Source organism: Ambystoma mexicanum, chromosome 5p (genome assembly GCF_040938575.1).
Source record: "Ambystoma mexicanum isolate Mex_15411 chromosome 5p, UKY_AmexF1_1, whole genome shotgun sequence".
In the NCBI taxonomy this organism is placed as follows: Eukaryota; Metazoa; Chordata; class Amphibia; order Caudata; family Ambystomatidae; genus Ambystoma; species Ambystoma mexicanum.
The window spans coordinates 1,009,644,593-1,009,661,143 of NC_090930.1; positions in this window are offsets into that span (position 1 = coordinate 1,009,644,593).

Genomic DNA, 16,551 nt, shown 5'->3' on the forward strand with positions numbered 1-16,551 from the left:
TTCCCATTTGACAGGATAGAGCCAGATAAACAAGAGACGTTTTACTGCTTGGGTCACCAACATGGCAGTATCTGCCATAATATTCTTTAGCACACATAAGTCAATGGGATCAAGAGGGAGATGCAGATTTAAGACCTTTTGTGGCAGAATATCCTCAGAAGAAAACACCAGAAAGGAAGACCATAGGTGGGGAGAATTGCTCTCATGAGTGGCTGGGGCCAGATTGGCCCCTCTAAGACTGGATGATCGAATGATGTGATGAATGTCCTCGATCTTAGTGATAAAAAATCAGACAGAATCACACAGCCTTTCAGAAGAAGCTGATAGATCAGCAATGAATATCGAGGCTTAGTACCTCCAAAAATTGAATCCGCCAGTCACGAAGCCAAAGTTATAATTTTATTCTGTACAGATACAAATATCAAAGCAGATAGCTATCTGGCTCTCAAGCGCCTTGCAGTGTGTACCATCAGACACAGTGAGGGGGACCAGTACTGGTCATCACAAAGCATGCAGTATTTATACACAGTCCTGGTCATTGCTCAGCCCTTCTCCAAACTAATATGTTATACATTTGGGTTTGTGCCCAGTTCACATGACAAATATAACAATATTAGTTTACACTTTTGACATTTTGTCCTATCATTGGAGATTCAATGGCCATGTTGGTTCTCCAGCTCAAGTTAAGCCTAGTTTCAAGAAACAAATTCAATAGTTTATTGCAAAGGCATATGGTTTTAGTTTGTCTGCCATTCAGTTCTGATGTTTGTATATGGCTGAAGGTATTGATTCAGACGACACTTGAATTGAGGTTCACTGTGGCTCCAAGGTTCCTTAAAGATACAATACTGGCAAACTCTGTTGTATTCAGCTGTGTAGATCTTTCCTTCTTTCTTGAGCTTTAGGATAAGTCCTGTTCCAAGAGATGCATAAAGGATTTCTTCCAAAACACACAGCTGTAGTTGCTTTGCTTTGTGTGTCGTTGTTTGAAAGACGATGAGTCTGTAGGCACAGATAACACTTTGAATGGGAGTTCATTTTACTACAAGGTCTCTTTGCACAGGACAAACATTTCTGCTTTTAGCAGTCCTAGTGTTGACATAGGCTCACAGGTCATTCTGCTCAGTGCCAGCTGAAAACATGGTTAATCATTTCTGAACTGGTAGCAGGAGTTGGTATCAAAATGGCGGATGTTTTCAAGATGGGGCGAAATCAATTCTATCTAAATCGAGTTAATCATAGGTTTTAATACAAATGTGAATGTCTTAGGCCAATGTTCATAATCCGGCGGTATTCATGCGAATATGGTTTAACAAAGCAGCACCTGTTGCAGAAGCTGTGCTAGGCGAAAGTGACCGAAACAGAGAAAAAAGTTCTATAGGTTGATTCAGAGAGATCTCAACCCTCTTAGCATAAAACATGCATTTAGCTGCTTGAATAGCTTGATGGTATTGCCTGGAAATCTGACCTAGCAGTAACATATAATTCTGTCCATAAGAGGAATGCCACCTGTGCCCTGCTTGCTTCCGTTTAAGACGGAGAACCCTTGGATCACCCATAAACCAATGCCCTGAAGGTCTTTTCAGAGACCAAACAGATTTTAAAGGAGAAACAGGATGAGCCACTGAATACAATACCTGAGACAAAAAGGCGTGATCCATGGAAAGGACACAAGCACATTTATCTTGAATAAGGGTTGTAACAGAGTCTAAATTAACTTGACGTCAGCTACGCTTTCAGACATTCTAAGTTTGGGAGATGACATGTGCGGTCTGCTTATGTATTGAGAATGACACGACTAAATGATTTGACCAACTGATTTGAAAAGCAGGAGAGACAGAAAAAACAAAATCACCTGAAAAAAGATCGGACAAGTCCTTAAAAAAACTGGGTAGTTGCAAGAGGCATAGCTGGATTAAAATTAATATTAAAAACACCAAATATTAACAAGTTGGAGAATTTACTTTGCAAACTTGCTAGGAATTTAGGAAACTGCTAAAAAAAAAGTCTGACCCAGGCAGGCGATAGACAATGAAGTTATGGGACAGTGAAATTAACAACATTGAAAGATGAGATTTAAAAATGATGGCAACCCCTCCACCCGGATGGGCAGAGCTATGATGTAAGTGTAAAATATAATTATTATCCGGGATGGCATGAACCACCAGCATCGGATCAGAGGAATCCCTAAGCCACACCTCAACTACCTAAACTTCCTATCTCTTGTCTTCACCTTCCACTTGATCGGATTGATCTCATTGCTTTCATCCTAAATGACTCACAACACTCTGCTTGTCTACTTCCCTCTTCCTAACTTTTCTCCTCTCAACCTCTCTCCAACTCTCCTTGCCATCACAACATATATATACAATTTAAGGAGATAGCACGTTTTCCAATCTCATGTGTGAAATAAATACAATTTCTGGCTTTTAGTATCACAACAAAGAACAATGGCATGTTTAAAATAAATGCGTGTGTATTTTTTGGTGAATATGTTTGTGTACATGTGTATGGTTGCTTGAAAACAACAGGGAATGCTTGAAAAGCTAAAGTGCACGGTAAAACCGTGATCGTCCTTTTTAAACCGTTAACAAGGAGAACATATGGTAACACAACAAAAACGGTTATACTAGGAAGGTAGATATTTAAGGTGCATCATAAGTATGCTAACACATTGGTCAAATGGAGTGCTCACACTCAAACTCAGAGAAGAAGGGGGGGGGCACCCAACTCGGCGTACCTATCCCTAAGGAAGAACACCCTAGCCCTGGCGGGGGTGTCTATCCCTGGGTAGCGCGTGGTGTATCGCCTACTAAATAGATATAGAGGAGGAAGCTATCCCTCAACCTTCTATACTGGTGGCTGTGTCCAGTGACAGACACATGTTGTCCAAAAAAGGGGAGAGAGAACAGAGAATTAAAAAATTGTATTTTCCAGACGGTTGAGCAATGTTCAACAAGGTGTGGATTAGACCTTGGAGCTGCTTGATCTAGAGGGTAGGTACAACCTGCCGGGCAGGTCAACTGTTTTTTCCTTTCCAAAGTGTATAACTTTACTGGTGCCCGTGGGTCACTAAGGTTGGGATGGAAAACAATTCGTCTGGAGAGACCACTGGTGGATGGAGAGGTAAAACACAGCCAGGGAAAGGCTGGAGGGCTAAAAAAAAAAGGCTCTTGTAAAAGTGTTGAGCTCACTCGGTGGTGCCGGGCGGGCTACAACACGTAATTCAGGAAGAAAATCTCTCTGTCGGTGTGCAAGAGATCAGAAGTGGGTCATGAGAGCCCTCATGACCAAAAAGGGTCGACCGGTTTCAATGGCGATAGGGATTTGTGCCATCTTCGTCAGGACCGTTGATTCTAGATACAGGCTGGGTTGCCAATGTTCAGAATTCTGCTGAACATGATCGAGAATGATCAGCAGAATTCTGAACATTGGCAACCCAGCCTGTATCTAGAATCAACGGTCCTGACGAAGATGGCACAAATCCCTAACGCCATTGAAACCGGTCGACCCTTTTTGGTCATGAGGGCTCTCATGACCCACTTCTGATCTCTTGCACACCGACAGAGAGATTTTCTTCCTGAATTACGTGTTGTAGCACGCCCGGCACCACCGAGTGAGCTCAACACTTTTACAAGAGCCTTTTTTTTAGCCCTCCAGCCTTTCCCTGGCTGTGTTTTACCTCTCCATCCACCATTGGTCTCTCCAGACGAATTGTTTTCCATCCCAACCTTAGTGACCCACGGGCACCAGTAAAGTTATACACTTTGGAAAGGAAAAAACAGTTGACCTGCCCGGCAGGTTGTACCTACCCTCTAGATCAAGCAGCTCCAAGGTCTAATCCACACCTTGTTGAACATTGCTCAACCGTCTGGAAAATACCATTTTTTAATTCTCTGTTCTCTCTCCCCTTTTTTGGACAACATGTGTCTGTCACTGGACACAGCCACCAGTATAGAAGGTTGAGGGACAGCTTCCTCCTCTATATCTATTTAGTAGGCGATACACCACGCGCTACCCAGGGATAGACACCCCCGCCAGGGCTAGGGTGTTCTTCCTTAGGGATAGGTACGCCGAGTTGGGTGGCCCCCCCTTCTTCTCTGAGTTTGAGTGTGAGCACTCCATTTGACCAATGTGTTAGCATACTTATGATGCACCTTAAATATCTACCTTCCTAGTATAACCGTTTTTGTTGTGTTACCATATGTTCTCCTTGTTAACGGTTTAAAAAGGACGATCACGGTTTTACCGTGCACTTTAGCTTTTCAAGCATTCCCTGTTGTTTTCAAGTATTACTTCGCGCAACTGATTCCAGTTGCTGGGATAGATTGACTCTACATATACACGAGGAAGGACCTTCCTCCCTCTTGTTACCTATACACATTAGCCTTGTGTGTGGGTTTTCCACCGCCAACCACCCCTCCCTCTCTCCCCCCTCTTGTTTGTTCTCCTCTCACTTTTCCGCCTTGACAAATGGCCGACGGTCATTATTTAGCATTCGCAGAGGAATTGGTGGATGGGATCCTAGCCAATCCATCCCTATTGGGAATAGACCTCACACCACAGAACATTACCAACACCGATGAATGGAATGACATCGAGATTCTCAAAAAAAAGATCATACGCACCGAACTACACGGTGCACTCATGACCGAATACCTTAGGGCCCATGCAGCACCCAATGGGCTTATTATTCGTATCGAACCACGCATCTTTTTAGACAATCTCAAGTTCAGAAAGGACTGGTCTTTTATAGCCAACAAATGCACCAGAGACTGGCTGATACTCATTATTAACACTGCCAAAACAGTCACAGACCAACTACTAAAAGAACTCAACGACAAAAGCGAGGCACTTAAAACGAAAATCGCTGCAGACACGTATCTGACTAAACTCACTGGCCCTCATTACGACCCTGGCGGAAATCGCGGTGCTAAATGCACCGCGGAGCACGGCGGAAAGCTGCCGATAGCGCCATGGAGGTTGGCGGATTTTCCGCCCCATGCCGACCTTGGCGGGGCGGTAAATCCCCAATCCCCATTTTACCCTTCCCCATTCCCATTTTTGCCCCATAGGGTATAATGGGAGTGGGGAAGGCGTTAATTGCGCCACCGCAAAATACGGTGGCGTAATTAACATCAAGGTCCCGTAGCGCCATGGATTTCTCCGCCCGGAAAAACCAGGCGGAAAACGTTCCATGGCGCTACGGGAACTCGTAGTAGGGCGGACGGGTCCGCCGCGAATAACGCTGGCGTAAACCCACTCCGCCAGGGTCGTAATGAGGGCCACTCTCCTAGAAACCACACTGAAAGAGTTTAAAGACAATAACCTGAACAGAAAAATTATTAAGCTGAAGAAAGACCTCGCAGCTTTCACTCATGTGAAGATTTACCCCTATGTAGCAGAGGAATATTTCACAGAGGAAGCAAAACAAGCCAGACGTGACGCTGCACAATTCCGGTTCCAAAATCTTCAAAGATCTAATACCAACAGATCCTGGAACAGTTCTAGCAGTAATTCGAGCAATAGCTCCAATAGCAACAAATGGCAGAACAAGAGAGTACAGTTCAGCAGTTCCAACCAGGGCACCCCCCTGCGGTTCCTTTTTTAGGACAGCGCGGGAGAGGCCAGAACCGTGCACGCTGGCAGAACCATCCACAACCAACAGTGGTCACGCGCAGTCGGGGACAAGGAATAATTCCACCACTGCTCCCTCACTTATCGTGAACCAATCATCCCATATTCTTACCAGACCTGAACAAGAGATTCTACAAAAAGGATTATCTTTTATTCCGACCGCCCGCTACGACCCGTTTCAAACTCGGGTCGAAATCACGCAGATGATGCGTAAGATACGTTTGAAGCAGTATTTTGCCAACCACACCTATGAAGACAAAGATGTGACGGGCCTTCGTCCCCCATCCCAGTACTTCCCACCCCATTGTGCTAATACCGCTGAATCAGTCACGTTTGAACAAGCCTTGCTTAAAAAGATCTCTGAATTTGAATCCAACATTCCTTTCATTCATAATAACTGCACCAAACCCCAATTACTCGCTCTCACAGACCTAGCCAACAACCATGATATCATGATTAAACCAGCAGACAAAGGGGGTGCCATTGTGATTATGGACACCACCAACTATATTACAATGGTTAAAACTCTACTCAATGACCCAAACAGCTATTGCATTTTACCCCGAGACCCCACTCCATCTTTACAAGCTCTGATAGCACCTATCATCTATGAGTCCGAAGCCGAAGGATACATTAGCGCTCGGGAAGCAGCTTTTCTGTCTCCCCCACACCCTCGGATCCCGGCAATATACGCTCTCCCCAAGATCCATAAAGGACTCACACCTCCACCAGGACGCCCCATTGTCTCTGGGATTAGCTCTATATTGGAACCCCTCTCACAGTTTGTTGATTTCTTTATCAAAGACCAAGTTCCAAAAATGACAAGCTATGTTAAAGATTCCACTAATATGCTAACCCTTCTAGACACCATCACATACAACCCAGAGACAGAATGGCTAGTCACGATCGACATAGAGTCCCTGTATACTCGGATACCACAGCAGGAGACACTACAAATGCTCAGCAGAATGCTACACTCAGGTATGGACCTACATGGAGTGCCACCCACATTCATTCTATCACTCGCAGAAATAGCACTGACCAAGAACTATTTTCTCTTCGAAGATACCTTTTTCCAACAGATTTCAGGCACTGCAATGGGGGCCACGTTTGCCCCGAGCCTCGCCAATCTGTACGTGGACTGGTTCGAACGCCTACACATTTATCCTGAGACCAATCCCTATCTCGCCAAGGTAACCCTATGGCGGCGATACATAGATGATATTTTTGTGATATTTAGAGGCTCAGAACAGGACTTAGAGGCCTTTCACATCTGGCTTAACTCCCTCAATCCCCACCTCAAGTTCACAATGGAAAAAGACAGATCTAACACCCATTTCCTAGACCTTGCCATTCAAGCCTCTAGTGGGCACTTGCTCTCGAGCGTCTACAAAAAAACTACCGACAGAAACTCTCTATTGTGCTACTCTAGTTACCACCCTAAGGCACTTAGAGATAATCTCCCCTTTGGGCAGTTCCTGCGCTATAGAAGATTGTGTACACAGACCCCAGAATACACTAGACAGTCTAAACAACTCCAAACACAACTTGCCGAGAGAGGCTATCCAAGGAGGATCATAAAAGATACCTGCAAAAGAGCTAGGAACATCCCACGTTCCATCACTCTACAACAACATGTTAAATCAAGTGAGTCCAACACGTTTACAGCTGTGTTCAGTTATTCACCCCTCCTTAACAAGATCAAACGTGAAGTCAAGAAACTTTGGCCCATACTCAACACAGGTGCCTCTGAGATCGCAGTCCCACGTTTTGCTCTTAAGAGACACAGTAACGTGAGAGACAAGGTTGTCAAAACCCTGATACCCAGTACACCCAAGGAAGTTTCTACCCAGGGGACCCTGTGGAACATTCCACCAATCAAGGGACATGCGCCCTGTGGCAATTGCTCCATGTGCGCCCAGACCTCTAGAACTACACAGATAGAGATTGGATGGAAAACCCCATGGACACAGAACACATTCACTAATTGCAACACCAAGGGCGTCATCTACATGATAACCTGCCCCTGTAACTTGAGGTACATTGGCATGACCACCAGGCCAGTCCGTATTCGAATGACCGAACACAGATCATGTATAAGAACAAACAAACTCACTGCACCCTTGGTGTCCCATTTTGTAGCCAAAGGACATACTGCGGAACAGTTCACGTGGACAATTATTGAAAAAGTTACACCACCCCGCAGAGGCGGCAATTACAACAACATGCTGTTTAAGAAAGAACAAATGTGGATTTATAGACTCAACACTCACTCTGAAGGACTGAATGAACAGATCCAATGGCACGAACTAGCAGTATTATCTTAAAACTGTGAACCTGCACAGGACCATAGTTGCCCCGTCCTCCAATTCACGCTTCTGTTCACCATACCCCTAAGCCACACCACCCACCCCCCACCCCCCGTTCGTTCGAGCCTTGTCTTGAGCCTTTCTCTGAGCCTTGGCCTTTTTCTGAGACCACATGAGCTGTGCATTGCTTGCACCATGTTCCCCTCCCCTCCCCTGTTCCTTCTTCCTTTTTTCCCCCCCTTTCCCCCCCTCCCCTCCCTCGCCCTTCCCCCCTTCTTCCCTCCCCCCTCTTCCCCTTCATTCATTTTCTTCATTTTTTTCAATTTCTAGCCAATTGATACCCATCATCTATCACCTTGAACATTTCCTCTGTCAATTTCTTCATTTCTTTATTCATTGGAAGTTTTATTTGTTGCACCCTGTGGCCATTCACCACTCATATTAATTAATGGCCCTATAGAGTCCCCCCTGGTAGCTACGCGTTCGTGTATATTCAAACAGAAAGCCACAGCACCATCTAGCCCTTACACCTGCCGCACCATTGTTTTCCTGAGTGCGTGCTTTAGACAGGCACTCAGGCATTTCTCATAGCCTACTCCACACGCCCCTGGCGTTAGTATGGAGACAAGAGCGTCACGGCGACGCCAACAAAAAAAACGTGTTTCGAAGTGCTTTTTATAGGCGATGGGCCTTATTTTTCCCAGTAGCATTCGTCCGGAGCTGTACTACCCAACACAGCACACGGACCCTCTGGAGATGAGCAGCAGCCCTATTACAGGTACGCCATCCACCTAGGCCCCACAGCTGTGACCCCACACAGCCTCTGTAGTCCACTCTAACACCAATTATACTCCCTACAGGTACGCTTGACCTGTGAGCTCTGTTTGCCGATTTGTGCACCCAACTGTGTGGTGTTGCTTCTACCACCCTTGACGTCCATCGGCCTCCTCCCTCCCACATTGGACTTTGGCCCAGAGGTAATAATTTGGTTTTGTTTTTAGTACCTTGTAATGGCACCAAGTAACTGCACTAGCCCTGGTTTTTCCCAATAGGGGTTCGTAGGTTGTTTTTCTACCACCATGGCACTTCGTCCATCCTTAGTGTATATGGTGCACTCACCCCTGGATTGGACTTTGGCCCAGAGGTAATAATTTGTTTTTGTTTTTAGTACCTTGTAATGGCACCAAGTAACTGCACTAGCCCTGGTTTTTCTCAATAGGGGCTCATAGGTTGTTTTTCTACCACCATGGCACTTCGTCCATCCTCAGTGTATATGGTACACTCACCCCTAGATTGCACACCTGTCCTTCCCCTTTTATCGCCCCCACGTTTTTGCCCCCCGGCGGTGAGACCCACCACAGGTGTGCAGGCACCCTCAACCTTTCCTGTAATCAGTTACCCTCACAGTTCCTGCTTCTTATGCTCACCCAAACACAGCAAGAGCTCCACCTCTGTAATTGCATTGTTTTTCCAGTTACCAGTGCCCCCCATTGCCCTGATCGTGTATTTCTTCCCCCTTTCCCCCCCCCCTTCTTTTGTCTCCCTCCAGAATTTTTCTCGATCATGTTCAGCAGAATTCTGAACATTGGCAACCCAGCCTGTATCTCGAATCAACGGTCCTGACGAAGATGGCACAAATCCCTATCGCCATTGAAACCGGTCGACCCTTTTTGGTCATGAGGGCTCTCATGACCCACTTCTGATCTCTTGCACACCGACAGAGAGATTTTCTTCCTGAATTACGTGTTGTAGCACGCCCGGGACCACCGAGTGAGCTCAACACTTTTACAAGAGCCTTTTTTTTAGCCCTCCAGCCTTTCCCTGGCTGTGTTTTACCTCTCCATCCACCAGTGGTCTCTCCAGACGAATTGTTTTCCATCCCAACCTTAGTGACCCACGGGCACCAGTAAAGTTATACACTTTGGAAAGGAAAAAACAGTTGACCTGCCCGGCAGGTTGTACCTACCCTCTAGATCAAGCAGCTCCAAGGTCTAATCCACACCTTGTTGAACATTGCTCAACCGTCTGGAAAATACCATTTTTTAATTCTCTGTTCTCTCTCCCCTTTTTTGGACAACATGTGTCTGTCACTGGACACAGCCACCAGTATAGAAGGTTGAGGGACAGCTTCCTCCTCTATATCTATTTAGTAGGCGATACACCACGCGCTACCCAGGGATAGACACCCCCGCCAGGGCTAGGGTGTTCTTCCTTAGGGATAGGTACGCCGAGTTGGGTGGCCCCCCCCTTCTTCTCTGAGTTTGAGTGTGAGCACTCCATTTGACCAATGTGTTAGCATACTTATGATGCACCTTAAATATCTACCTTCCTAGTATAACCGTTTTTGTTGTGTTACCATGTGTATGGTTGTGCATGTCTGGGCCAAAGGGTCAGTGTGGGCACTGCAAGTGACATGATGCAGGACTGAGGTCAGTCTGGGCCGATTTAATAATCAGCCATTTCTGAGGGACCTTCTCTATGGATACTTAAACATAGACCTCTGCGTCCTTTTTTTATTTAGTTTCGAATATTAGTTTTGTTGCATGAATCTTGTAACTTAATGGAGACAATTGGTTCCTCTACTCTGTTTTTGCAAAAAGTTTTTTATACTTGTTAATTTTACTTTTTGTTCAATTCATGCGCCATAAATAGAACAAAGAAAAGTATAGAGTCCACACAATTGTTTGTGGTGATAAATGGTTTGTGCTTATATATATATATACAGCCAGTTGCCCTTTGTGAATACACATGTTTCGGCGGAAACAACCACCTTTTTCAAATCAGGGCTGTTCCAAATGACACCAATTCCGTTATACGTAACCAAAAGAGATGAACCAAATCATAATAATCATAAATAGTTCTCAACACGTTCCAATGTTCAAATCACATAGGTACGTGTGTCCCATCAAATTCAAACACCATAAAGTAAGTACATGTGTGTAGCATGTTCACAATGTCAAAACAAAACCACAGACAGAAAAGGGTTAGGGGAATAAGGGAGCAATAGTTTGGGTAAAGAAATGTGAAAAAGAAAAAAGAAAATGAAATGAATATCAAAACAATAAACCACATTCCATGTCAATCCTTGCTGCATCTTGTATGAAATGACATTGGTGCAATCTTACCCAATCCTTGTGCCTTGTTTATTAATTATTCTTTAGTCATGTGCTCTTAGTCATGGGTTCAATCCCAAACTGTCAAATGAACATGTTGTGAATCATCTCTATTTAGTCAAAGAATATGTACTGTGTCTTCAGCAGCTCAATTCCAAATTAACTGAATGTTCATAGCTATATCCAGCTCAAGCTCTTTATTTAAAAAAAAAAACGTATCGAACCTGGTTAGTGTCTTACTTGTTTTATTTTGCATTTTTGTTTGCATCATTATATTTATATTGCAGCGTTTTGCAAGGGAAGCTCAAATATCATCTTACTCACGAGTTAAAGGCTCAGCGCATGCATGGTCATTTTCCTTAATTATACATTGCTATGTTAATTATTAATAGCATTTATTCTCATCATTGTGTTCAGATTTGATCCTGTACTTGAGTTTATGAACGCCTGCTGCAAAGTGCAGCGCCTACGTAATGTTCAACATAGATGTAGAGTGAGTATTAACATTTTGAAATGACCCCGCATGGTAGTAAACATGCGCGGTTATTTTTCCTTCTTTAAAGCATTAATGTATGCATTAAGTAAGGTGAAGTGCACAAACTGAGAGATCCGCATTTATTAAATAGGCCTTACCTGAAAAGTTCCTGTTGGCAAACGTCCGTGTGTGCAGGTCCGTGTCTAAACGTGGATAGGCTGCGCACTTTGATATGTTGTTGATTAGTTACCATGGAAACCTGCCTCTAGTCCTACCTTAATATCAATTACAGCCGCCATACTTTGGGCTTAAAATGCTGTACGCAATTGACACATACTTCCTGGGCAATTGTTTTAAAACGTCTTTTTCCTAAAACATACATTCTTATCGCCTATTTTACGTGCTGTTTAACTTTTTATCTAGTACACTGTTGTGAATAAAAACATGAGAAGCTCTATACCAGTTGGATTTAAATGTTCTGCTCAGTCAAGTAAGTCACATGTGTGTCTGATGCCATAAATAATTCCTCCAATTAACTACATTCTATACTCAAATGGATATCCTGTCTTAGTAATAAAATTACTTGGTGTGAAGTGACACCAAAGGGTCCTGATTATTTAATATAAATACGTTCTTGCGAGATGCAGGTATCACACATTACTTCCAATTCATGATTAACTCTCCTGCCTAATAGACAAGCAACAGTTTTATAGAAAGTTCATCTTGTGACCTTTTCATAAGAATGAGGACATGTCATTGTCTCAATTGAGGCCCCTCTCCACTGTCCTGAAGTTGCAAATTAATTTTGCTCCTTCCTGTCTTAAAATCACTTTCTGATTCCCTCCCATAGGCACCAGGGTTACTTTCTTGAGGCCCAGGAATCTGATAGTTCTTTTATCAGTCATTTGATGATTCTTCTGCCAGTGTTGGGCTAATGACAGGTTAATATCCTGACTCCCAATGGATGCATGTGTTCCCGTATTCTCACTCTCAATTCCCTAATCATACTTCCAATGTACACTTATTCACATTGGCATTTTATAGCATAAATCACAAACTTGGATCGACAATTGATATGCTCTACAATTTTGTGTTTGATGCCATACATGTCCTCAAAGTTTATTACATTGTCCAATGCATATTTACACATAGAGCATGAGCTGCATTTTCTGAAGCCCATGGGTAATTGAGGCAACCATGTTGGGGTAGGTTTGGTTTGTACTTCTTGTATAAAGTATGGACTAAGGATATTCTTAAGTGTTCAAGCTCATCTGAAAATGAAGGACAGATTGTCTTCAATGATACCTTTAATATGTGGATCTAGTTTTAAGAGGTACCAGTTTGTTTTTCAAAATCTTACATAGATTTGCATTATTTGCACAGTATGTTGTTATGAATTTTGTTTTTTCTGCACAAAGTTCATTATGTTTCCTTGGGGTTAAAGTACATTCTCTAGTCGGTTTTCTTGCTTTCTTCTGTGCTGTTGTTATATTTTTTCTGCTATTTCCTCTTGCATCTCCTTCAACATTTTAACCGAATGATAGTTGGATGCTGAATCTAGCTTGAACACATATTCTATAGTTTCCAATGCTGTTTCATGTTTGATTGATGTATAGAGGGCTTTCACATCCCAGGTTGCCAGTCGATACCCTGAGTGCCATTCTACATGAGATAATGTGTTTATTGCTGATGTTGTATCATTTAGGTAAGATTTTGTTGTGGTTACCCTAGGGCTGAAAATATTGTCAATGTACTCGGCGATGTTGACTGTAGCCCACCCGATGCCACTCAAAATCGGTGTCCCCTCTGGAATTTTATGGAAGGCTTTATGCCCCTTCGGTAGGAAGTACATCGCTGGTAATACTGGATGTTTGATTTCCAGAAAACGTCTTTCTTCATCTGTTATAAGCCCCTGTCGATACCAGCTAGTAATTGCTTCATTCAGTTCTGTTAGTATCTCAAGTTTCGGGTTTGATGATAGTTTAAGATAACGCAGTGAAGTAGTTAGATGATTGGTGGCCATTGTTATATATAGTCTTCCCGATTCATTACAACAATGTTGCTGCCTTTGTCAGCTGTCTTTATGATTATCGTTGTGTCTTGCTTGAGGTTGTTGAGAGCTTTCCTTTCCATTTTTGTTAAGTTGTCAAACTTGAATTTCGGTACTTTGAAGGATTTCATTCTTGAGTCATTTACATTGTTTAGATCCTTTGTTGCAGCTTTGTAAAATGCATCTACAAGGTTCTCTGGCATCAATTGTGGTGTAAACTTGGATTTCACTTTAACTTCCTTAGTAGTCAAACTCATTGGTTGAATACATAGTTCATAAAGTGTCTCATGTATCGGGCGTTCAGTCGTGTCCTGTAAAGATCTTAATAGATTAATGTTATTTAGATCTTCAATCGTAAGTTCACTCCTACTACGTTCAGGTTCCTTTGGGTGTTTGAAATTTGATACTTGTGTTGCAAAAGATTTCTTTAATTTAAATTTCTAACAAATTTTAAAAGGTCAATGTGTACATATTCTCATATTGAAATCCTGCGTGGGAGAGAATGAGAAACCTTTATTGAGTAACGAGATTTCCTCAGTGTTCAAAGTATGGTCTGATATGTTCATAACATGATACTTCATTTGGTCTTCTTTGCCGCTTCCCTTGCTCCTGGTCTGGTCAACCTTCTGAAATCTTCTAGAGCGTCTGATTGACTGCAAGATATTATTTGGATACTAGCAGCAAGCAAATCATGTTGAGAGAGGCCCTTTTTAGGAAAAAACAAGGGGGGGTCCTTTAGCTTAATATCTTTCACAGAGGAGAAATATCAAAAACATATCAGTCTTTGTCCTGCCCTAGGGCAGACCAGCACCGAAATGCTAGGCAATTCTCCTCTGAACAAGAGTACCAACAGCAGCCCCAGACACATGTTTCGGTCTGGTTGGACCTCATCAGTAGGAAGGAGCTGTGCCTCTCTAAGAATAGTGAGCAAGGGTTCCACATCTTGATTCTCCTAGTAATTTAGGGTGAGATCCAAAGTGACTTACACATGCACAAAAAAGGGGGTTCCTGTGAGTCCCTTTGCCTTTTTTAGATTCCAACAACATGAAAATGTGCTTTGCACAGACAATTTGGGTGTGTATTGTGAATACCTGCCTCATTACTTTCTGTAGACACAAAAGTAATGAAAGAGGGACATGCCTGGTTTGGGGATTACTGGTTTGAAAGTCGAGAATATTGTTGAGGAGAGAGTACTCCTGATTTTATTTTGGGGACAGACAGCATCAACACACATTACAAAATATTCCTTTGTACTGTTGCCGACCTGGCATCTATTGGAGTATTTCACGTGTCCCTGCCAGTGTAAATTCTACATGGTTACAGATTCTTTCAGAATTTTTTGCTGTGAAATGCACGATTTCAATACATTATTTAAAATAAATGTCTAAGGAACCAAATTCACCAGCTGCAACTGCTCTAGGTGTAGTGGGTGTCTTGGCGAGGTTATGGACGCACATTAAGATGAGTAGTTAGATTTAGCTACCTTCTTTGACGTACCCGTTTTCCCCACCCAAGAAAAAGTAGGACTTGTTCCATAGTTCGCCTCCCCACCCCCACTGGTGTCGTGCTGGATACTGCTCTGCTCCCAACCCCTCCCTAAACGCACCCTTCATCCTACCCCTTTCCTGTTGTGGAATCAGGCCAGGCCCCTGGCATGAGACATTCAGGAAGAGGGAGGGTTGAGGATGCTTCATGTCTTCCATGTGCCAGACGCTCTAGTGCCCATGGAATGAGATGAACCCTGTGACAGGCTGGTCTTCCTAATGTTTATCACTGGCTGTCCATGAATCATTGCATGGGTGTCTATCTCACCAGCCCCGCTACATGGATATGGAACACCACCAGTCTTTGCAATTGCAATTTTAGATTATTTGAAATGTAATGAATGTCTCTGCATTATAAAATAAGTAAAATGCAGATTGCTCTATGATTCAACATTTTTCTTTTTGTCTGAAACCACCTGAATATCTTTTGGCACCCAGTGGGTCCCAGAAATAGTTGGGGTGCCATACTGGTGTCCCCTAACGATGAGCCACGACTGAAACCTACTTTATTATTCAGTCTGAATCAAGGACCTGAACGGTTCTTGTTTACTAGCCATTTGGTGCTTTAAATGGGCTCTGAATCTGCTTGAATGCACTTAAGAAAATACCTAAAACAATCAGTAGTAATACGTGGATAAGTGCACTGTTCATGAATAGAGAAGATGAACACATTTTGCAATTCTCCCGTTTAACAAAGTGAATCTCTGCACAGGCAAATTACTGTTCCTATGAAGTTTCTGGTAATTGCAATGTTCTCGGATGTTCAGGGGCCTGTTGCTAGTGCATTCCACAACACTCTTCTTATCCTTAAATAGATGTGCTTTATGTTGTGCGTCGCATGCTACACCATTCCTTGCATATGGTGGTCATCCCCTCCACAGGCCAGGCAAAATGGAATAAAAAAATCAGTAGTGTGGGTAGCTGAAGAAGAGGGTGGGCGGTCATATCGTAGTAGCAGTAGTAGTAGTTGTGGGAAGTAATGTTAAATTGAGCATTTTGGTGGGGTCCATTTTAAAACCATCACCTAAAATCGTCACCCTACATCCATATGGGCGAAGGCGTCCAATATAAATCTGAGTGTTCAGAGGGTCATGTTGGACACTCAGCTATGTAAGGGGTGGAATAGGAGAGATCTGCAGACCCAGTCCTGCCCTCCTACCACACTCAGCCCTGATAGGTGTACATTATGCATAGTACCCATTACTTGTGTGCAGAATTCAATTAGCAGTTTGGTCATCTGATCCTACAAACACCAGATGTCATGATCTGAGCCATTCATAGTCCTTTTTTCTTTGCTTTAAGAAACTGCCTTATTTCTGTGGCCATTCACACAATAGTTGTGTTCGCTTTCACAATTAGCACAAACATTATACTGGGGAAGTATTAAATACTTGGTTACATGACAATGCCCCATACTTAGCTT